Here is a 25,523-nt window from a genome sequence, read left to right as displayed (position 1 = left end):
GTGCGGAGCCTTTGGGTATGCTTCGGGTCACGGCTGGTATGAAATTCGATGGCGCGGTGATATTGCGTGGACATCTTGCAACCTCATATTGTTCCTCTCACACCACAGTAAAGTAGTGCCATTTCTCAGCAGGGCTATGCTCGTCCACACGTGGCACATTTCTCTATGAATCGTCATTGTTTTGAGGTACTCTTGTGACCAGCGAGATCCTCAGATCTGTTTCCAATAGGACATATGTGGCACCAGCTCGGACGTCAATTCCCTCCCTGTACCAATACCAGGATATGAAGGACCAGTTGTGTCAGGAGAGGACACAATGGTTTTATGACAAGCTTCACAACTCAATCAGTGCATGTATCCAGCAAAGAGGGGATCCAACTTCATACTGATAAGACGGTTCGTACTGCCAAGTTCTTTGTAAATTTGATTCGTTTTTGTAATCACTGGAATAACATCACATACCCTTTCAACCCATGAAGTTTCATATATTTTCCTCCTCACCTTTTGATTGTTTCACCAGTTTATCGTACCGTGTATTTCAGTAACTCCAGCGCTAATCTGGAATCGGAGATGATAACGGTCTAATCATCCAGATGCTTCTAGTCAGATAGAAGCCCTCGCTACATAGCCTTAATCTCAGCTGTCATAATCGATATTTCCCTAGGCAGCACAGCTTTATTGCCCCTGCGACAGCTCAACAACCGCAGTCATCTTCGTAACACTGGTGTAGATGAGCTTTGTGTTTCTGTGGTCCGAGAGATACTAATTCAAAACGCAATCATTTGGGTTTCCGTAGCCAAAAGAAGGGAGACTAGAATGTAACGTTACATCGACGAGACGGTTACTGAAGTGAAGCGCATACTCAGACTGGAGAAGGAAACTGGCAGTGAACTTTCAATGGAACCATCCAGGCATTCGCCTGAAGAGATTTACGTACATCAAGGAAAACCTAAAAATGTGTGGCTTGACAGGGATTTGAACCACTGTCCCCCCGAATGTGAGTCCAAGGTTTTACCAGTGCACGACCTTTCCATGGCCCACTTGCCTAGACTAAGTGAGCAATAGTCAAAATAGATCTCACTGCTTCTACACAATAAGTGCTTCATACTGCCATTTATTTAATCTGCTTACACGTGCCTCCGGATCTGACCAAAAACAAAGACATTCATAATACATGTATGGCCTTATTAAAGCGTGTTACGGTGTAATGTTACTTCAATATCTGTATCCGCTTAGCAGCCTACACCTATTATCGCAGACAATATATTGAGGGACTCTGCGGTATGTACGGCAGCATCTGCGATATGTGTCTTTAATCAGTGTGGACTAAAAAATTATTTCACTGCTGTCTTCACTAGTAGTCCGTATGGCTAAAGCTTCAGCGTCTCGTCGAGAGAGACACTTGTGTCTCGTAAGCAGCAGAATACCAACGTAATGAAAAGGTATCATTCTTCACGTATCTGTGTAGTCCTGACACTAACTAAAGCACGGTTCCTACTACAATGGCAGTATCCCAGAGAAACAGCAGCAACTGAGTGACTTGTTTATATTTTAAAACTAGTCTCAGCGGCTCAGTTTCAAAAAACTTAGAGGCTACCGGGCAACTGATTCACAATTGGATACTACCATAGTAGAGCTGTCTGGAAAGAATAATTGAAGTCCGAGCAATACATGTAATTCTGACTGTGAAAAAACTCCAGCTGGTATTCCTTGCTGTTGTTGCGATCTCCAGTCCGAATACTGGTTTGGTTCAGCTCTCCACGTTAGTCTATCGTGTGAAAGCCTTTTCATCTCTGTATTACTGCAGCAGTCTCCTTCCGTTTGAACCTACTTACTGTATTCAAGACTTGGTAACCCTCTACAATTCCCTCCATTGCGAAACTGACAATTACTTGCTGCCTCAAAATGAGTCATATTAACCGAACCCTTCTTTTTTTCAAGTTATGCCACAAATTTCTTTTCTCCCCCTGTCAACTGATAACCTCTCCATTAGTTATTCGATCCAACCATCGAATCTTCGTCATTCTCCTGTAGCACCAATTTCAAAAGGCCCCATTCTCTTCTTTTCTGAGCTCTTCATCGTCCGCGTCACACTACATAAAAGACGAATACTGGTTGGCTATAATTAAATTGACAAGTGTTCGGAGTGTTGCAGTTTGTGCTGTATACATCCCTGGACGCTGAAACAGGAGGAGGGAGGTGGCCTATTGCCGTGGCAGTTTTTCATGCAGTTGCTGTAGCTATAGCCGAGCGTGCAGCACATGCCTCAATTCTGCATCCAGTGCTCGAGTTGTGTCACAGAAATTATCTCTTCCCTGGCCAAAAGATCAAAAGATTTTGAATTTATGCTAGTATCCCTGCAAGATACAAAATGTGCATCAAATGAATTCCCAACATAGGCTACAGTGCTGTGACTTTACTCTTCGTTTTTTGACACATATGGAAATGAATGACATGTAGCCAGGGCATATTCTTTGGATGAACAAGATACTTTTACTCTGCACAGTGCCATGAATGCACTCACAGAACTATCGCATATAGGGTCGCAGGGACATTCACTGCAGTCAGCTTATGTGACTCTCTGATGTGATTTCACAAGTTCCTTAATTCTCCGTCAGTTTCTGTTCGAGGAGATGACGACACACAAGTCTGCTAGGTGTACAGTGACATCTTCACGTTATAAGGACCTCCTTGTGCAAGAAAGCAATTGTGTCCGTAACACTATTTTCATGCAAGATGAGGCGACACCACACGTTGCTTGCCAGGTGAAAGATTTTCTTCAAGAAACCTTCGGTAGGGACCACGTCATCTCTAGGCAATTTCAAGATGTGTGGCCTTCCAGGTCCCCCGACCTAAATCCTTGTGACTTGTGGTTATGATGATGTCTGAAAGATCGTGTCTTTCACTTATGTTTCTGGACTCTTCCGAGTCTGCACGATAGCACACAATGACATATTACGCTGATTACACCGGATAGCCTGCAAATAACTGTCGTCCATGCCACGTTACGGATGTAGCATATTGCCGAATCAGAAGATCGTATTGAACACAAGTTTTAATTTGTGACCATATCCTAATAAACGTGCCAGAACCACAGTTATCATGGGTTTGATCATTCCTCCCCTTTTTCTGTATGCACTCCATATTATGACTGGTTACAGCGAAATATTTTGACCTGGTGGCAAAAAGTGGAACTATTATTTTTTTCAGCATACGCTGGAGCGCACCGATTAATGAAGGTACTTCAATGTTTCAGTGTCCTATTGTGTATACAGCACACACTGTAGTATCAGAACATTATCAGTTTAATTATAACCACCTGGTACGTGTACATTCAGAAAAGCTTTCCTAACACTTAACTTTGTATTTGATGTCAAAAAATTCTTCTTTATCAAAAATACTTTTTTGCTATTGCCAGTCTCCTTTCTACATCCTCTCTGGTTCGACCATCAGTTATTTTGCTGCCCAGATAGCAAAATCCACCTACTACTTTCAGTGACTCATTTACTATTCTAATTCCCTCACTAGCACCTGATTTAATTTCCAAATATTTTGAGACATTTACCATTATATCAAGTGCTCTTCCAAGTCTTTTTCTGTCTCTGACAGAATTACAGTGTCATCGACAAATGTCAAAGTTTTTGTTTCTTTTCCCTGAGCTTCAATTCATTTTTTGAATTTCTGCTTAATTTCCTTTACTGCTTACTCACCGTAAAGACTGAATAACATCGGGGATGGGTTAAAACCCTGTCTCGCTCCCTTCTCAACTACTGCTCCTTTCCCATGTTATTCGACCCTTATAGCTGCAGCCTGGTTTCTGTACTTGTTGTAGATAACCATTTGCTCCCTGTATTTTATTCTTGTTACCTTCATCATTTCAAAGATTGCATTCTAGCCCATATTGTTAAAAACTTTCTCTTAATCTACAAAAGCTACAAACGTAAGCATGCCATTCGTCAGTCTATGATTTAAGGTAAGTCTTAGGGTCAGTAGCCCTATTTCTTCCCATGTTTCGACATTTGTCTGTAACCCAGACTGATCTTTCTGGAAGTCAGCTTCTACCAGCTTTTTCATTCTTATGTAAATAATTAGCCAATATTTTGCAATCATGAGTTATTAAACTGATAGTTCGATAATATTCACGCCTATTATCATCTGCCTTCTTTGGAATTTATACATTGTTCTGTACTCTGAGGGTATTTCGCCTGTTTCATACATACCGTATTGCACACCAGGTGGAATAGTTTTGTCATGCCTGGCTCTCCCAAGGATCTCAAAAATTCTGAGGATTGTTGTCTACTGGAGGGGCTTTGTTGTGACTTAAGTCCTCCAGTTCTCTGTCAAATTCTTCCCGCAGTATTATATCTCCCATCTCATCTCCATCTAATTCCTCTTCTTTTCCTATATTACTGTCATAAAATTCATTTCCCTTGTGCAGCTCATCTGCATATTCGTTCTACTCTTCAGCTTTCCTTCTTTGCCAGTTCTTATTGGTAATTAACTGCAGATTAAAACTGAAGAAACTGTAGAAAGGTATGGTATTACAGAGATGGTCACTGGATAAACTGAAAGAACCAGAAGTCGTTGAGAGCTTCAGAGGGAGATTAGATAAAACCTGAATGATCCAGGAGAAATGAATACAGTTGAGGACGAATAGGTAGTTTTGAGAAGAGAAATAATGAAGGCGGCACAGGATCAAAGACGCAAAAAGACAAGGCTTTGTAGGAATCGTTGGATAATATACGAGGTATTACACTGAACTGGCGACAAAATATAAAAAATGCAGCAAATGAATCAGTCATAAGATGTCTAAAAATGATCATGTAGTGTAGTAGGATAATAGACAGTCAGCACTGATGGTTTATGATGGGAATTTCTCCCAGACATTGAGAAAGAAACGCTGTGGCACAAGTTTAACGAAATAACAAAGGGTTTCCTTTAAGGAGTAGTAGTCTATCTAGGGAAAGAAGAGTTTAACGATCCGCAATAGCAATCAGAGAAAAAAAACCATAGAGTAGGAAATGGTAAAAAATTAAAGCTATTTAATATTAAACAACTATCGTAGTTTACTAAAGCTTACTGTAAACTCCTATACCCAGGATCTATGATGGGTAGTTCCAACCTCTTTCCATTTTCGTGAGTTCAATATCTCACTCATTTTGGTGCGATTTGTAGTGTCGTGATTGTAGTGTAGAACGTGTTAATCTAGACCTATATGAGATAATATTACTATACATATGTATTACTAAATTTTAAAAAAATTGTTTCCTTTGCGAGTGATCTTGACAGGTGTGATATCATTTTGTAAATGATCTATGGATGAATAACTAACTGTCGCGTGGCAGGAGCTCAGTAAAAAAAAGTGTGCTGGAAGATGAAACAGCTACAGGACTTACATCGGTATAGAACACCACCAGCAGGAAGAGAAAGCTGCGTGAAAACTTCCAGGAACATGGTACATCAACATCTACATACAGAGTGCGTCAAAAAAATGTATACACACTTTGAACTGTCATAGACAATTTGTTTCCCGTTCTACAAGGTTAAATGTCTGTGAGAAAGTAATGTTATTTTTCTTCAACAGGTGGCAGCAGTGACAAGGAAGTAACTGCAACAAGGTGGACGTGCGTTTGAGCTTTGAAGTGCGGAAGCAGATAATTAAGTGGTAATGGGAGTTTGAGAATGTAGCTGCGGTTCAAAGACAGTGGAGAAGTGAGTATGGTACAGAACCACCTTCAAGGTTAACAATTACACGTCTACGAGGCAAATTCGAAATTCATGGAACAGTGTGTGATGTGCATAAAGGTCGATCAGGGCAACCTCGTATAGGTACAAGTAATGATTCCACAACTGCGGTCTTGGAACTGTTTCAGCGTTCGCCTCAAAAATCTTCAAGGCAAGCGGCTCATGAGAGTAATGTAAGTGCTAGTAGTGTGCTACGCATTCTGTAGAAAGGCAAGTTTCGTGTGTACATTCCAAGGCTGGTGCAACAGCTAAGTGACGACGATACAGATCGAAGGTTAGAATTTTGTGAATGGGTTCAGGAGATGGTGAGACGTGAACTGGGATTTATGGGTAGCATAATTTGGTCGGATGAAGCCCAATTCAAACTCAGACTCATACGGGCCTTTCCGCTTTGAAGATACTGTTACTGGAGAAACGTACCTAACAATGCTTGCTGACTCCATATTCCCTGCCATTCGTGCATTATACGGTAATTATGAGTTTTATTTCCAACAAGATGGCGTCCCGCCACACTATCATAGGGACGTATGAGCATACCTGGATCACAATGTGCCAGGCCAGTGGATAGGATGCAGGAGACCAATCGAGTTTCCTGCACGCTCTTCAGACCTCACGCCACTGGATTTCTTTTTATGGGGCACAGTAAAAGATGAGGTGTACTAACGTAAACCACGTAACCTGGACACACTTTAGAAAGAGATTCAGGCGGTGTCCGCAGAACTCTCATTTTACACTTTGGTACGATGTACGGAATCAGTGGTGACTCGTACTCAGAAATGTATTGATGCTGAAGGCCACCAGTTTGAACATTAATCACATTTGCAAAGTACATTTATTTTTCCAATTGGACTTAAAGCTTTCCATTTCCAGAAATGTAATATTGTAGAACGGGAAATAAATTTTCTATGACGCTTCAAAGTGTGTATACATTTTTTTGACGCACCCTGTATATACTCCGCAAGTCACAGTACGCCGCGTGGCGGAGGGTAACCTGTACTACCACTAGTCATTTCGTTTACTGTTCCACCCTCAGACAGAGCGAGGGAAAATCTACCGTCTACATACCTCTGCATGAGCCCTAGTTCTTGTATCTTGTCTTCGTGTTCCTTAAGCGAAATGTATATTGGCAGCAGTAGGATCATTCTGCATTCAGCTTCTAATCCTGGTTCTCTACATTTTCTCAATAGTGTTCCTCGAAAAGAATGTCGCCTTTCCTCCATGGATTCCCATTTGAATTCCCAAACCATGTTGATCGAACCAACGGGTAACAAATCTAGTAGCCCGTCTCTGAATTGCTTCGATGTCTTCCTTTAACCCGACCTGGTGAAGATCCCTAACACTTGAGCAGTACTCAAGAATAGGTCACAGTAGCGTCCTATATGTGGTCTTAGGTCACAGTAGCGTCCTATATGTGGTCTCCTTTACAGCCGAACCACACTTTCCTAAAATTATCCTAATAAGCCGAAGTCGACCATTCACCTTCCCTACTACGATCCTAGCATTCTCGTTCCATTTCATATTGCTTTGTAACTTTGTGCCCAATATGTAAACGACGTGATATTGTCAATCATCACACTACTAAGGTTGTTCCCGAACATTAAGATTTGTTTTCACTAACCAACCACAAGAACTTACATTTTTCTACATTTAGAGCCAGCTGCCATTCATCACACCGCCTAGAAATTATTTTGTATCCTCCTACAGCCACTCATCTTCGACAACTTCACGCACACCATAGCATCATCATCAGCAAACAGCCGCAGACTGGTGTCCATCCTGTCTGCCAAATCATTTATGTATACAGAAAATAACAGCGATCCTATAACACTTTCCTGGGGCACTCCTGACGATACCCTTATCTCTGATGAACGTTCGCTGTCGAGCACAACATACTGGGTTGTATTACTGAAGAAGTCTTTGTTGTTGCCAAAGGCTGCAATGTACAGAAATATTGACGAAACATCTACGAATGGCCCAGCTATGATCCCACTGAAAACATAATCCACATACCTGGTAATAGGAAGGACATTAACTCATCTGTGGATGGCTTGCTGTCTCCTAGGTTCTACTCCCTGCATGTCAGAGATGAACACAACCTAGAGGACTAGGCAACACTGAGAACAATAAAACGGATCTGAAAACGATCTTACATTTTATTGTACAATGGAACATGAGAAGGGTAGTGGTCGTTTGGTAGTTGCAGTATCACTAGATTCCTCCTCTTTTAATCTTTCATTTTTTATTACTTATTCGCTCTGATTTTTTAATTCATTTCCTTGCACTTTTTAACTGCGCATTAATGACGCGTTGAGTTTAAGCCAGATCGAAATTTCCTGAACCTATTATCCATTTCGTAATGATTGACCCCTGATTTTGAGCTCATATTCTGGTCACACTGCATTACGAACATCGATATACCTTGCCGGAATTCTGGAAATGTCTCCTTTTATTTAGCGTATGAATATTACATCTTAGTTGAAATGAGGGCCACTTGCGCCGTAATATTTAAAAGAAACCGTGCTTTTTCTGGCTTTTTTCTGTGAGTGTCAACTTTAAGGACGCATAAAAATCAAACCGTAATTAGGACAAAAATTTCCTTCGAACTGTTTAAAGATACAGTCTTGTTCTAGTTACAGGATGGTTTTCGATATTTTCTGTTTAGTCGTTTCATCGCTATAATGTCAAACGCAAGACGCTGCGTTGTAGTTGTTGCGACAGAGAAGGCACTGGTGTTCATCTTGAACTTTTGTTGGTTACATCATATGTCTTTACTAATGAAAACTCCTCGTGTTTGTTAGTTAAGAGTTTGTAAAGCAATTGCGTTAGGAGCCGCAAATACATACGAGGCTGTGGTGTAGCATAGTTGTCACACCATCGAGCTGCCACTGTTGTAAAGCGCCATCAGCGCAATTCATCAGCTTCTGCGTAGTTGCAAGCAATAGGGCAAGCCTGACATCAGTGCATTTTGTTAGTGCGGGTTGCCTCCATCATAAACAAACATTCATTCAGGGGAAAACCTATTGTGCGCTTTGGATTGATGGATCCTTAACCTGTTGTTCTGCTAAGTGGATTATGAACCCTAGGGATAATCAGTCCCTCCCCTCCTCCTTCCCCTTCCCATCCTCCTCCCCCGCACCCTCCTACTCACCCACCCCTGTGAAAACTCCCCTCGTCCATAGAAGTACACTTCCAGACCTGAATTATTTGAATAGCTCCCTCCCACTCTTTTAATTTGATTGACTAATTAAATGAATCAATTAACTAACACTCCCCCTCTGGAAAATCACCTAGCCCTCCCCCTCCCCTCCCCCACCTGGAAACTGGTGGGAAAAATGCTCAGTTGATTTGCCATTTACAGGAAATCGATTGCCTGGTTAACAAGGCAATGTGTGGAATACTGTTTAATTAAACAATTTATGGAATACAAGACACTGTATGTAATATAGTTTTTTATTTAAAAAATTGGCGGGAAATCGATTGCAGTGTATGAAATATTGTTTAAACAATTTCTTGTAGACAAGGCAATGTGTGGAATATTGCTTATTTAAACAGGTTATGGGATACAAGGCAGTGTTTGGAATATAATTCATTGATTTATTTAAAGAATTTGTTGGAAAACTGACTGCAGTGTACGGAATACTGTTTATTCAAACAATTTGTGGGTGACAAGGCAGTATGGCATATATAAGCAATTGCGGCGCTTTTTTTATTCCGATCACGCAAGGAAACGTTGAGTGGGCTTAGTTTTATATTTTCTGCTGGAGTTGGGCTGTTAAGGTACTTATTTTTTATGTTCTTCACTTTTCGCAGCACACAGGTGTCTAAGCACAAATGGGAAAATCGGAACAATTAAATGTCTAAAAGTTCATGACATATTTCGAAACCCACAACAGATGGTGAAAAAAAAAAAACAAAAAAACACACAAACAGAATTCAAAGCACTGCCCTACAGACGAGAACAATGGCTGGAATTTCCAGTGAATTTTCGATGTCCTACAACTGCTGCTCTGAACGTGTCCTGATGCCACAATGGTGGGGGGGATGGGACAGCATTCCACCTGTCCAAGCCAGAGGATGATGGTCTGCTTGGACTTATCTCGAACTAAGAATAGATCACATCACTCTCAGACACCACAGAACTTTCTGTAGATATCTTGCTCTGCCCACATCTTGATCAAACCAGTCTGTAGAGACTCCTCTGCCCACCACAAAGCATGTCTTGTGACTCTCTGACGCCATGGAACTTCCTGTGACTGGGGCATTCTGATTGGTTCTTACTGAATTTACACACCAAATTGCTGCTGCCGGTGTGGGAGCACTGACTACCACTTCCTTCAGACGGACAAATTACGGGGATCTCAGCGGCAAACTACTTTGCACAGATCGAAAACCGTACAGCACTCACATTGCACTGACAGTTAAACCGTGTAAAAGTGGTCTACAGGCCATGAATGGAATAAAGTGCCCGTTTGGGGTGTCCCGCTTCTGTGTGTTTGGCGTCAGGGCGCCGCCATGAAGGTTAAAACCTCCCAATGTCCTAATTACAGATCACATTATTAAATAGCATCGACCACGCACAGCATATCGCCTCGTTTGATCTCACGGCCACCCAAACAAAGCAGCACGTGGCGGCATTCTGTTGACTGGAAAATTCCCGACTCGCTTCCTGGCTCTGTATCTCTCAAGAGGCCGCTCCCTATTTTTCTGTGTGAACCAACATCTCCAAACATGCTGATGGAGGTTTTCATCTCTCCTTAGAATATTATGTTCCTCTTGGCTAATTATGGTGCCAACGGGGAGCTGACGAAATTTCAGTATCAGAAATAGAGTGAAATAATCCATTTGCACTGTCCTATCAAATTAATTGTTCAACAATTAACAGGAATTAAATACAGCACTTAAAACTCTCACCTCCATCTTATGGTGATACTTCTTCGTAATGAAACATATTTTCAACATTTGAGTATCACACGCAAACATATTGCAAATGAAGCAATGTAATTTCGCCACAAACAGATCGTATTGCTACATATATCCAAGGTGTTGTATGCACCAACGTTTGAGCACACAAACATCCTCCTCCACCACAACGCTTCCACTAAACGTATCTGGTGAAAAAAATCCTACAAACGAGCGATCGCGAATCGCTTGCCGTCCGCTGACTGCGTGGCACAGCCCCGTCCAAGCCGGCAAGAATAGACCGTCTAACAACCCTACCACAACAAAGGTCAAAATTTAATCATGATTGTGGTGTTGCTCACGCTGCTAAATACTGCATTTTCTGGCAACAACAAAATTACTATGTGGCAAGTGCCATTAGAGCACAGTTATTAAAGTCATTTCATGTAATAATGAATAAACTAGGCACTCATCTTTTCGTGTTTCCCACGCTGGTCTAATTGTAAAATCATGGCTCAATTGTCGAAAATCTAGGAGGTGATGATTCCAAGCTCGGATGCAAAGATGCCTAGGTTTTATTCTGCTATATTCAAAAGTTTTGTAGATGCGCTTCACAAACCATTCCTGAAGATTACACTTTTGCAGGACAATGGTGATGTAAAAAAGTAATCAGCACTCCGAATTTAAGTTACACTTCTTTTTTATTACTTTCGCTGCAATATCACGTAACACACAAAACATCACTTCACAATACAAAACATACTTGAAAACATCTTCCTCACTGTCAAAGTTCACATTTTATAATTTGACTACAATATGCGTCTTTCCAACATGACGTCCCAGACTTGACTTTCTCAAGGTTCGCCTCTCTAACTAATTAATAACCGCTTACGCGCCCAAAAATCAGAGTTACAAGTACGTCAAAGATCATAGTGACAAAAGAAAGAATACACATAAGAATAATATCATTGCAGTATAAACATATCGATGTTTCAAAGTACCTCTACATTAATTAAATCAAATGTGAATGTTGTCTCAGAAACATGTTAACTACTTTACAGAAACACAGTAGAATATTGCCGGTATCGAGAGGTTCAGGTGAGCTGCCGCAATCGTTACGTAATTCAAGTAGCATTACAACCGGCATCCGCGCTGGCCATACTGGTAGTTGCAAACCCATCCCCCGGCATCCACACGCCCGCCGTACTGATCGCTCAAAGGTCGGAGAGAGACGTCACCAAGCAGTCAACCAATCAGTTTACATGGGTGTAACAACTGTCCAGTGCAAACACCGGTCATCTTGAATCTTCTCGCACAACACAAGTTCGCTTCTGTCGCCACTCACCCAGCTCACTGGCCTCTTCGCTAGCCCCGCTGCTGCAGGTAAGAGCAGACAGGTCGGCGCATTCTTTGCACCTAACCACCTGTCACAGGCTGAGCTAATCCATTACCTCCAGCTGACAACTCCTCGTGACCGCCTCTGCCGCCAGCCGAGGTGCACTATGAAACAAACAGCTGTGGCTTGGATGTATACAGTAGTTCTAACCAATTCCGCCCTGACATAGAGCCCCAGTTTGAAAAATCCACGCTACCCAATCCGAGACAGCGATGTTGTTGACCATACACCTCGAATTTCTGACGCAAAATGTAGATTTCTCCCTTTTATACAAGTTATTTTTGAAGACAGAAGAAATCGGAGCGCACATGCTTTTTCACATTGCTAAAGTATTGTTATGGGTTGTGAAAGTCCTGTAACAGTATGGCATAGGCTATAGTTCCTCTAAGTATTTTCTTATCAAGTAGAAAAAATTCGTTCCAATCAGCTTAAAATCTGTTAATCATGCGTCACAGGACTAGAATATTAAACTCATTTTTGGCTCATGACAGAGTGGTAAGATCTACCTCTGTCACAGGATCGTTCCTCACTTTCAAACTCCCTTAAAGTAACCGAATGCCTCGCCACATACGAAGTCTCTTACGTTAACAGCACAGAGAAGTTGTAATTATCAGGCTTATACGATGTATCACTTTATAAATTCGGTTACACATCTGATTTTATTTCGATGGTCATCTCTCCCTGGGTAGGTGGGATATTGAAATATCGTTAAAACATATTACCACAACGAGCAAAACACCTGATTACTGCACCAACTCAAGAATCATGTCCGTGGTACCCTAGCCATCACTTCCACCCACCAGGTGGCATGGCATTGATAACAAATTGATATACTACACAATTAAAGTGATCATGATAGGCACTCTGTCTGGCGACTAATTTTTTTTTTCTTTCCAGCAGTAGGATTACACTTAACCAGGTAGCTCAAATGGTAATCACTGTTGGGAAGACAACGTTCTTTTTGAGGAACACTATTGAGAACCGACATTTGAAGCTGACCGTAGAAAGATTCTACCACCGACAACAAACATTTCGTGTAAGGAAGTGGCAGCCATTTGCGACACATGCCCACACACAGACGCACAGAAAAGAGAACAAATGCACTGCAACTGTAGAATGTGTGGTTGGAAGTGACTGGATGCCTTCAAGTGAAGTGCTATACTATACCATCCGACCAAAAATGTAGTGCATTTGCGCTAGGTGTTGACAAATGCACTACATTTACATGCGTTACGTGGCAAGAAGTGATGTCATGATCGTATGGGTGGATGTGACATAAAATCGATAGAACTGCGAAAAATGACGGAAAATACGTATAAATTGAGGGAAAATACGCCAAAATGCGAGGGAGATTGCTGGGGAATGAGGGAGCATTTACATATCTTCTGCTTGATTCAAGGAAATTCTTGTACATGGGAACGAATAAGTGACTGCAAGAGGAATCTGAGAAAAAGTTGATGTAGAAGCATCAGGAACCAGGGAAACAGCAATTTTTCGCCGACAGAGGTAAGAGAGTTGTAACAAAATGTTTAAATTGAATGGCCACTAAGTTTGGAGTAATAAATTTATATGCGTCGGATCACAAGCCCAGGTGTGACCCCAAAGTTATTGGCAACTGCCTTATAGATTTTTATACAGCGTCCTTAGTAAAAAAGCATTGTATTACCAGCTGGGGTGACTAATATACAGCTACTGAATGGATTGTCTTTTTGACTCTGTGCAAGACTGTTTAGGTGTTTTAAACCATGACATTAGTATTTACAATGTGCTTCTCTGTACTCTCCACTAATCACAACCATGCAGTGTGAGCTAACAAATACCTTACAGAACACTGGCTGTATAGTTTTTCAACAACATTCTACTTTATGTCTATTGAGGTAACAATGATACATGCAAGTTGACTGCTGTCTTTGGTGCTTTCTTGGAAAACAGAACCACCTGTCTCTAAATTGACATGGATCTGCGTTCCAGAATGATAGAAAGTTCGTGAAGTGATTGTTGAGGTATGGTTGTAATGAGGTATGATTTAATGGTATATTGATGATGCATTAAAGAGTGAGAGAGATGTTGCTGCAGGTCATTTATCACGCGTTTAACCATTTCTTTCTGTTGTTCTCTCAGGGTGCAATAGTTGTGTGGTATAAACTGCGATTGATTTGTATACAATTGCCTGTTCTATGTCTTTAACAGCAAATATCTCCACACCACTGTCAGCATAGGGTTTCCAAAGCATGTGTGATGAATCATGTTCATCGATGGAAAACCTATTCCAACAACCTCCTCTAGACGAACGAAGATGTGTGCGAGGTACTCCATTTCTCTGTCACGCCTTGGACATGAATCGGGTCTTCAGTTCCATATAGCATATAGCTGAAGCGATTGTACTATACTTTTCATGATCGTCCAATCCAAAATCGATGCATGTATATCATCAGGGAGAGGGCAAGTCTTAGGATTTTTTAGTATGTTGGTATATAAGATGTACAAATATTCTCATAGAAAATCAAACAGCACATGGGTATGTCGGCAATATGACCATATATACATGGAAAACAGTGAAAAAAATATGAAAAATGACAAAAAAATCGGTAATATTCGAAGAAAACCTGGTATAATCACGAAAAATTTATGTGAAATGTGTAAAAATTGAGGGAAATACGACGAATTATCGCGAAAACATAATAAAATTATGGAAATTGACTGAGAATACATAAAATTAGAGAAAAATACAACGAAGTGATACTGAGTTAAATCAATAAAATTGCGTGTTCTGGAAGAGTAGACTGATGCTGTAGCATACACACCTCAATAGTAGAAAGAAGAAGTGGCGTCGAGGCAAAACAGCAATATTATCCCACACATGAGCAATACAACTTAACATCTGACTGTGACTTCGTGTGTGCAAGAGGAAAGTTATTAGGGGCCGTGGTAAGCTGTAATAAGACTGTTACATCTCCTCTGGTTACTGATCGTGATGCTCATTTCTTCGTGAAATGTCATTGTTTCTTCTTATGCATTCTTCATATGCATTTTAAGCTGCTGATGATCATTTTATTGGACTATTGTGTAATTTCCAAACAGTAATCGGGCCTGAACTTTGTAGACAGCAGGCATCAAACACCTCTGGAAACCTATGTAGTTTTTGTGTTAAGAATCGGTGTTCTCTTTGGTGTACAAGAAAGTTGTTTTATCAAATGGTTCAAATGGCTCTGAGCACTATGGGACTCAACTGCTGAGGTCATTAGTCCCCTAGAACTTAGAACTAGTTAAACCTAACTAACCTAAGGACATCACAAACATCCATGCCCGAGGCAGGATTCGAACCTGCGACCGTAGCGGTCTTGCGGTTCCAGACTGCAGCGCCTTTAACCGCACGGCCACTTCGTTGTTTTATCAGTTTACAGTTTATCACAATAGTTTATAGTAGATAAACTTGCAGAGAGAATGTAAGTCACGCACAGGAAATATATTTCTTACGTTGTAATATTAACAGAGTTGTATTCCACATGACTAATAGGCCGGAAATTGCACTGCTCTAGCATTGTAGCATGCTTTAGTGCAGAACAGTGTAGCCTCAGGAGAGCATGTGTTTATGTTCTATGGTCATTTGTCTCTTTCCGGTATCTTCTTCGTATGGATACTAAACACTGGAACAATACTTAAAAATTGATAGCGCAGCTGATTTATGTAAAACGTTTCAAACTACATCTGTCTGGATCTCCATCATGCATAAACCACATGTTTCTTCTTAACCGTCTGTTACATCATCACAACACTCTCATATCTACTATGCACCGATAAGGGGTGCCAACCTCCTCGACACGCGCGCGTCTGGAGAGATCTTATGCACTTAAATGGGCGCCATGAGTAGGATAGGTGCAGAACAGTCTTCGTTGAACAGCAGTTACAGACTTGACGTGCTCTATTCCTTTGTGAGATGCGGAATGTAGTGAGTATAGTACCCTCCTCCTTCTGATCAGCTGTAAATTAAATCAAGGAGAGTGTTGTAGGGAGGGTTGGCCAAAGACAATGCGGCAAGATCTTTCAGTCACTTTATCCTACGAATGCAAGAATGCACTGTGATTCCCATCCACATAGGGAAAGATGGGCTATCGTAATCATAAATTGCACACTATGATCGAAGTGCTATAAATACACTCCTGGAAATGGAAAAAAGAACACATTGACACCGGTGTGTCAGACCCACCATACTTGCTCCGGACACTGCGAGAGGGCTGTACAAGCAATGATCACACGCACGGCACAGCGGACACACCAGGAACCGCGGTGTTGGCCGTCGAATGGCGCTAGCTGCGCAGCATTTGTGCACCGCCGCCGTCAGTGTCAGCCAGTTTGCCGTGGCATACGGAGCTCCATCGCAGTCTTTAACACTGGTAGCATGCCGCGACAGCGTGGACGTGAACCGTATGTGCAGTTGACGGACTTTGAGCGAGGGCGTATAGTGGGCATGCGGGAGGCCGGGTGGACGTACCGCCGAATTGCTCAACACGTGGGGCGTGAGGTCTCCACAGTACATCGATGTTGTCGCCAGTGGTCGGCGGAAGGTGCACGTGCCCGTCGACCTGGGACCGGACCGCAGCGACGCACGGATGCACGCCAAGACCGTAGGATCCTACGCAGTGCCGTAGGGGACCGCACCGCCACTTCCCAGCAAATTAGGGACACTGTTGCTCCTGGGGTATCGGCGAGGACCATTCGCAACCGTCTCCATGAAGCTGGGCTACGGTCCCGCACACCGTTAGGCCGTCTTCCGCTCACGCCCCAACATCGTGCAGCCCGCCTCCAGTGGTGTCGCGACAGGCGTGAATGGAGGGACGAATGGAGACGTGTCGTCTTCAGCGATGAGAGTCGCTTCTGCCTTGGTGCCAATGATGGTCGTATGCGTGTTTGGCGCCGTGCAGGTGAGCGTCACAATCAGGACTGCATACGACCGAGGCACACAGGGCCAACACCCGGCATCATGGTGTGGGGAGCGATCTCCTACACTGGCCGTACACCAGGGGACACTGAATAGTGCACGGTACATCCAAACCGTCATCGAACCCATCGTTCTACCATTCCTAGACCGGCAAGGGAACTTGCTGTTCCAACAGGACAATGCACGTCCGCATGTATCCCGTGCCACCCAACGCGCTCTAGAAGGTGTAAGTCAACTACCCTGGCCAGCAAGATCTCCGGATCGGTCCCCCATTGAGCATGTTTGGGACTGGATGAAGCGTCGTCTCACGCGGTCTGCACGTCCAGCACGAACGCTGGTCCAACTGAGGCGCCAGGTGGAAATGGCATGGCAAGCCGTTCCACAGGACTACATCCAGCATCTCTACGATCGTCTCCATGGGAGAATAGCAGCCTGCGTTGCTGCGAAAGGTGGATATACACTCTACTAGTGCCGACATTGTGCATGCTCTGTTGCCTGTGTCTATGTGCCTGTGGTTCTGTCAGTGTGATCATGTGATGTATCTGACCCCAGGAATGTGTCAATAAAGTTTCCCCTTCCTTGGACAATGAATTCACGGTGTTCTTATTTCAATTTCCAGGAGTGTATGTAGATATATTCGAGAACTAACCATGAACGGATGTACTGCACAGTCACCTGTCTACATTCGCCGTCTACTATATGGTACATGCGAAGTAGTGGTAGGGTGATTTAGTGATGATACAGAAACGGGGAAGCGTGCTGTTGTGTCATTGGTCGGTGTTGAAATTATGGAAAAACTGCTAAAATTGCTAAAATTGGTCGCACTATCAGCTGTGGTGCTTATTACAGTACATCACGCCATATCGACGGTATCTCTCCATCCTATCCATCCACTGGTATATTGTTTATTACCACATAATAAGTGACTGATACCACTTGCTTGACATGGACAGAGTCTAGTTGGGAGTAACACCTTATGGGGATGGCCAGCACCGAAACAGTGATTGCCTACATGACTGCAATATGAGGAATCAATCCAAACAGAACACCGAGGCATCTGCTACCCCATCATTGAGGAAGTTGTAAGATTAAATGTAGAGGTAATCACATTTGGTCAGCTGTTTCGAAACGCTCCACAATGCTGCAAACTCTTCCAGTTTCCATATGTTACAATGTCTTCCACATTTTTTGTCAATAAGAAACACAGCCTCTGCCATTCATTTTATTCATCCTGTGTATTGTGAGAGCAGCAGCAGCATAATTTACACCACACAATATCCAGCTTTCAGTCAGAGCCAATGGATCAAAACATGGTAGTCAGCTTAGCACTTGACACAGACCTTGAAGTCATGGTAGAAAAAACAAAATGTATGGCTTTGTAGACAGCTGGAGTCATACACTGCTGTGATGTATTACAGCAAAAAGTCGATGTATCAAACAACAACATAGGGACGCTCTCTTGAGATTGATAGTCTATGGGATATCGTCCTCCTACAATACAGGTGATGAAATTTTTCACTGGGCTGTGCAACTGACTTAGAACACTGATCGCCTGCTCCAGTGGATCAGTACATGTATATTTAATAGGACTGCCACATATGATCAATGTCAACATGCAGACGGTATTTTTTTCGATATATTGGAAGAGAGAGATGCGGTAATATCTTATCAAGTTCTCTACCAGGTGACATTAGTGGAGCTTTTACAGTTCATTGTTTTTTCGATTGAATGGTACAAAATAACGATGAGGGAGAGAATGTTTGGGTGACAGACATGAATGCACCCTGGGGGATGCAAATGTGCTTCAGACTGCAGTACCTGTATACAGTTTGGAGATGCACAGCAATGGAGAAGCAAACCCCTTGTCCTTCTTCCAGTTCCTGTATGATGTGGCGTCTTCCTAATTGTCCTTGCAAGAAACCCACCATAACTGCTCGTACTGCCTTTTCAACTACCTTGTGTTCCAGGAAAAAGTGTCGTTTGGCGCTGGTCTTACACATTGTACACAGATGGCAGAGCTAGGACAAAAGGTTGCCATTTCCACTGAGTAGTCCTGTCGCATTAACTCAGGTCAGCCCGTTTCCCATGGGATGCAAAAGGTCTTAGATTCAGCGCTCTCCGACTTTCATTTATTTCCTACTTAAATTGGAATGATCACAAGGACAAAGCTTCAGGGAAGACAAGGCAGAGATTGACGAACAGTTACAAGATGCAGAGGAACTGTCTAAAAAACCACGCTGGGTTTTTGCTGTGTAGGGTCCATAGTGACTCGTTTCAAGATATAAGAGTGCCACAAATATGATCCACCAGTGGCTGTAATTATTAAAAGACATCTCCATAGCATTCATGTGATTGAATGGATAGATTGATTCCAAATCACAGACAACATTTTTACCAGAAAGCGACACACTATCAGTGACTCTTGTGTGTGCCAGTAGAACCAAGACCACTTTTTATGCAGGGTGACAGTAACACATTTTGATCGTGTTTTTAATAGCACAGTCCTTATGTGAAATGTATATTGCCAACAGAAGAGTCCTTCTGCAGTCAGTTCTCAATAATACGAGGGCGGTTCAGAAAGTAACCTCCGATTGGTCACAGTGCGGGTTGTGGGGGGAGTAGCGACGCCATCTGTGCGTTTACGCACTCAACAGGTCAGTCGGCATCAATCCATGGTCGAGTGAACGTCGTACCTGCGCTAGTTTAGTTTTTGTGGCAGTTTGAAATGTGTGCTGCAATAGAAAACCCCGCCAAATGTGAAGCGCGTGCTGTCATAAGGTTTTTTACAGCCAAAGGATATTCTGCAGCAGCTATTCATCGTGAGCTTTGTGCCGTGTACGGACCAAGAGTTATGAGTGAAGGAGTTGTCCATGAATGGGTACGTTTATTTAAAAGTGGACGAGAAAACGTTCATGATGAAGAGAGGAGTGGTAGACCATCATTGGTGACTGACGAACTCGTTCAGACAGTTGATGCAAAAGTTCGTGAAAATCGACGTTTCTCAATGTCGGAGGGTTTTCCACAGATTTCTAAGACTCTCTTGTACGAGATAGTGACAGCAAGATTGGGTTACCGTAAGTTCTGTGCACGATGGGTGCCCAAAATTCTTACCGACCACCACAAAACTCAAAGAATGGCCTCTGCATTAGACTTTCTGTCACGTTATGAGGACGAAGGAGAACCATTGTTAAACAGAATCGTGACCGGTGACGAAACCTAGATTAAGTACGTGAACCCTGAGACAAAAGAACAATCAAAGATGTGGGCACATTCAAATTCGCCTACCAAACCAAGAAAAGCCTCGCAAGATTTTTCTGCCAGAAAACTGATGGCAACGGTGTTTTGGGATGCCAAAGGGGTGTTGTTGGTTGAATTCATGGAACGTGGTACGACCATTAATCAAGACGTGTACTGTGAAACAATAAAAAAGTTACGACGGGCTATACTGAACAAACGCCGTGGTATGCTGACTTCCGGTATCGTTTTTTTGCACGATAACGCCCGTCCTCACTCTGCTCGCAGAACAACGGCCCTTCTTGAGCCCTTCAAGTGGGACGTTATCAACCATCCATCCACCTTACAGCCCAGACCTGGCGCCAAGTGATTATCACATCTTCATGCATTTGAAGAAATGGCTCGGGTCACAGCGGTTTGATGACGAGGAAGAGCTCAAAGATGCGGTCACAGGCTGGCTCCAGGCACAAGCGGGTGATTTTTATGCAGAAGGAATTTCAAAGCTTGTGAAGAGGTACGATAAGTGCCTCAATCGCTATGGAGACTATGTAGAAAAATAGTGCAAAGATGTAGTTGTAAGATGTATATATTAAAATATTTTTATTTAACTTGGTGTATTTTTTTAAATCAACCGGAGGTTACTTTCTGAACGGCCCTCGTATTTACCAAAAGAAACATCATCTTCCCTTCAGAGATTACTATAAGGGGCGTTTAAAAAGAAATGAGCCAGAGGCATAGTTACAGAAACCAGTAACTATATGTTAGAAGTATTGACCCTGGCTGGTGAGACATTTGTCCCATTGTGACCCACGCTGGTGAATGACTGTCTCATAAAATTCCCAGGGCAGCAGTGTTAACCAGTTCCGCACGTAAAGCTGGGCATCGTCGCCCGAGATGAATTGTTTTCCCCTCAGAGCTTTTTTAGAGAGACCAAAAATGGCGTAATCACAGGGAGAGAGGTCCGGACTGTATGGAGGGTGGCCGAGAACCTCCCATTTGAATTTCTTCGGGAGTGCTGCGACTGAGTTGGCCGTATGAGGCTTTGGATTGTCGTAGAGCAGATTGACCCCACGGGTGAGATTGCCTGGTCATTTTGATTTGATGGCTTGGCGAGAGGTGGTCAAGGTTTGCGAGTCACGCTGGGCATTCACTGTTGTTCCGTGCTGCAGAAAGTGAATCAGAAGAGGACCATCTTGGTCAAAGAAGAACGTCAGCATAACCTTTCCTGCACTCGTGTGGATGGCCTTGGCCTTTTTTTTTTTTTTTTGGTGGTGGTGGTGACCCTGGATGTTTCCACTGGAGACTTTGTCGTTTTGATTCTGGTTCCAAGTGATGACACCATAACTCATCTCCAGCTACCACTTGTGCCAGGAACACATTCACTTCCTGAGCATAGCGCTGCAGATGAGCAAGACAGTGGGCCATTCGACATGCTTCCTGGTGTGGTTGAAGACTGTGGGACATCCATTGGGCACACACTTTGCGCATGAACTGGCGTTCATTCGTGATGGTGTGAGCACTTCCGACGCTCAATCCGACAATGGCGGCTATGGGTTTCACTGTCACTCGGCGGTCCTGAGTAATGAGTGCATCCACCAGCTGAATAATGTCTTTGGTAATGCAGTGTGGTGCTCCAGACTGTGCATCGTCGGCTAACAACACCCGTCACCCGTCCTTGTACCAAACCTCGACCCTTGCAAGGAACATGCAGTGTGCGCCATACACTTGTAACATTCGTCGATGAATGCCCATTCCTCCTACTCCTTCCGCTGTCGGAAAACGAACAACTCTTTGCTCTTCTTTTGACACATCCATGTCACTGTTTGCAGTGCGACTGGCAGCGTTGGACGATTGATGCATGCTGCTGCTAGTTCTGTATAGTCACATGATGTGCACGCGTGACCTTCAGCGACGGGCTGTGAACTTCCACTCTCTGGTCGGAAGCACTCCTCGTTACACACGCAACGATATTACCCTCCTGTCACCAGTTTGCGCATTCCAGACTCCGACTGCGGCTCGTTTCGTTTTGAGCGCCCCTTCTACATCTACATCCATACTCCGCAAGCCACCTGACGGTGTGTGGCGGAGGGTACCTTGAGTACCTCTATCGGTTCTCCCTTCTATTCCAGTCTCGTATTGTTCGTGGAAAGAAGGATTGTCGGTATGCCTCTGTGTGGGCTCTAATCTCTCTGATTTTGTCCTCATGGTCTCTTCACAAGATATACGTAGGAGGGAGCAATATACAGCTTGACTCTTCGGTGAAGGTATGTTCTCGAAACTTCAACAAAAGCCCGTACCGAGCTACTGAGCGTCTCTCCTGCAGAGTCTTCCACTGGAGTTTATCTATCATCTCCGCAACGCTTTCGCGATAAGTAAATGATCCTGTAACGAAGCGCGCTGCTCTCCGTTGGATCTTCTCTATCTCTTCTATCAACCCTATCTGGTACGGATCCCACACTGCTGAGCAGTATTCAAGCATTGGGCGAACAAGCGTACTGGAACCTACTTCCTTTGTTTTCGGATTGCGTTTCCTTACGATTCTTCCAATGAATCTCAGTCTGGCATCTGCTTTACCGACGATCAACTTTATATGATCATTCCATTTTAAATCACTCCTAATGCGTACTCCCAGATAATTTATGGAATTAACTGCTTCCAGTTGCTGACCTGCTATATTGTAGCTAAATGATAAGGGATCTTTCTTTCTATGTATTGGCAGCACATTACACTTGTCTACATTGAGATTCAATTGCCATTTCCTGCACCATGAGTCAATTCGCTGCAGATCCTCCTGCATTTCAGTACAATTTTCCATTGTTACAACCTTTCGATATACCACAGCATCGTCCGCAAAAAGCCTCAGTGAACTTCCGATGTCATCCACAAGGTCGTTTATGTATATTGTGAATAGCAATGGCCCTTATATTAGAAATACTTGGTGACTGTAATGATACTGCTGAAAAAAATAACTCACCATGTAGAGTTACCCTCATGATCAATTTACTTAATTAGCCTATCAATTTGATATCAATAACATGCCGCCTGGCGGTTGGAAGCACTGGCTAGGATGTCACGGATATGATTCTTAAGTTGTAGCGGTAGTAAGGCGTCTTTTTCGTTGTAGCGATATCTTGTAATCAAATTTCAATCTTCCATCTATACAGGAAGAGACGACCATCATAATAAAAATCAGATGTAGTAAGGAATTTATAAAGTGATACGTAGCATAAAGGAGACGTTTACAGCTTCTCTGTGCAATTACGGTAAGAAACTTCGTATTTAGAGAGGCATTTGGTTACTTTAAGGGAGTTCGAAAGTGAGGAGATATCGAATGATAGAGGTAGATCTTATCACTCCATCATAAGCCAAAAATGAGTTTAATGTTTTAGCCCTGTGCTGCACAAAGTAACAGATATTAAGCTGATTAGAACAATTTTTTTTTTCATACGCGATGAAACCACTGAAAGACCTGAATCGAAACAAGGCCCCGGGAGTAGACAATATTCCATTAGAACTACTGACAGCCTTGGGAGAGCCAAACCTGACGAAACTCTACCATCTGGTGAGCAAAATGTATGAGACAGGCGAAATACCCTCAGACTTCAAGAAGAATATAATAATCCCAATCCCAAAGAAAGCAGGTGTTGACAGATGTGAAAAATACGGAACTATCAGTTTAATAAGTCACGGCTGCAAAATACTAACACGAATTCTTTACAGACGAATGGAAAAACTAGTAGACGCCGACATCGGGGAAGATCAGTTTGGATTCCGTAGAAATATTGGAAAACGTGAGGCAATACTGACCCTACGACTTACCTTAGAAAATAGATTAAGGAAAGGCAAACCTACGTTTCTAGCATTTGTAGACTTAGAGAAAGCTTTTGACAATGTTGACTGGAATACTCTCTTTCAAATTTTGAAGGTGGCAGGGGTAAAATACAGGGAGCGAAAGGCTATTTACAATTTGTACAGAAACTAGATGGCAGTTATAAGAGTCGAGGGACATGAAAAGGAAGCAGTGGTTGGGAAGGGAGTGAGACAGGGTTGTAGCCTCTCCCCAATGTTATTCAATCTGTATATTGAGCAAGCAATGAAGGAAACAAAAGAAAAATTCGGAGTAGGTATTAAAATCCATGGAGAAGAAATAAAAATGTTGAGGTTCGCCGATTACATTGTAATTCTGTCAGAGTCAGCAAAGGACTTGGAGGAGCAGTTGAACGGAATGGATGGTGTCTTGAAAGGAGGATATAAGATGAACGTCAACAAAAGCAAAACGAGGATAATGGAATGTAGTCGAATTAAATCGGGTGGTGCTGAGAGAATTACATTAGGAAATGAGACACTTAAAGCAGTAAAGGAGTTTCGCTATTTGGGGAGCAAAATATCTGATGATGGTCGAAGTAGAGAGGATATAAAATGTAGACTAGAAATGACAAGGAAAGCGTTTCTGAAGAAGAGAAATTTGTTAATATCGAGTATAGATGTAAGTGTCACGAAGTCGTTTCTGAAAATATTTGTATGGAGTGTAGCCATGTATGGAAGTGATACATGGACGATAAATAGTTTGGACAAGAAGAAAATAGAAGCTTTCGAAATGTGGTGCTACAGAAGAATGCTGAAGATTAGATGGGTAGATCACATAACTAATGAGGAGGTATTGAACAGGATTGGGGAGAAGAGAAGTTTGTGGCACAACTTGACAAGAAGAAGGGATCGGTTTTTAGGACATGTTCTGAGGTATCAAGGGATCACCAATTTAGTATTGGAGGGCAGCATGGAGGGTAAAAATCGTAGAGGGAGACCAAGAGATGAATACACTAAGCAGATTCAGAAGGATGTAGGTTGTAGTAAGTACTGGGAGATGAAGAAGCTTGCACAGGATAGAGTAGCATGGAGAGCTGCATCAAACCAGTCTCAGGACTGAAGACCACAACAACGACGCGATGAATCAATACGTAGAGGAAATGTAGCCTATGCCATGCTGTTACAGGATTTTCACAAGTAATGATACTTTAGTAATCTGAAAACGCATATATACCCAGATTTCTTCTGTCTTCCAAAACATTTTGTATAAAAGGGAGAAATCTACATTTCGCATGAGAAATTCGAGGTTTATGGTCAACAACATCGCTGTTTCGGATTGCGTAAAGTGGATTTTTCAAACTGGGGGTCTATGTCAGGGTGGAATTGGCTAGAACTACCGTATACATCCAAACCACAGCTGCTTGTTTTGCAATGCACCGCAGCTGGCAGCAGGGGTGGTCACAAGGAGTCGGCGAACGAAAGTAACAGATTAGCTCAGCCTGT

The sequence above is a fragment of the Schistocerca nitens genome, chromosome 5 (genome assembly GCF_023898315.1).
Source record: "Schistocerca nitens isolate TAMUIC-IGC-003100 chromosome 5, iqSchNite1.1, whole genome shotgun sequence".
Classification (NCBI taxonomy): Eukaryota; Metazoa; Arthropoda; class Insecta; order Orthoptera; family Acrididae; genus Schistocerca; species Schistocerca nitens.
The sequence above is the reverse complement of the archived record's forward strand: the minus strand, read 5'-3'. Positions refer to the sequence as shown.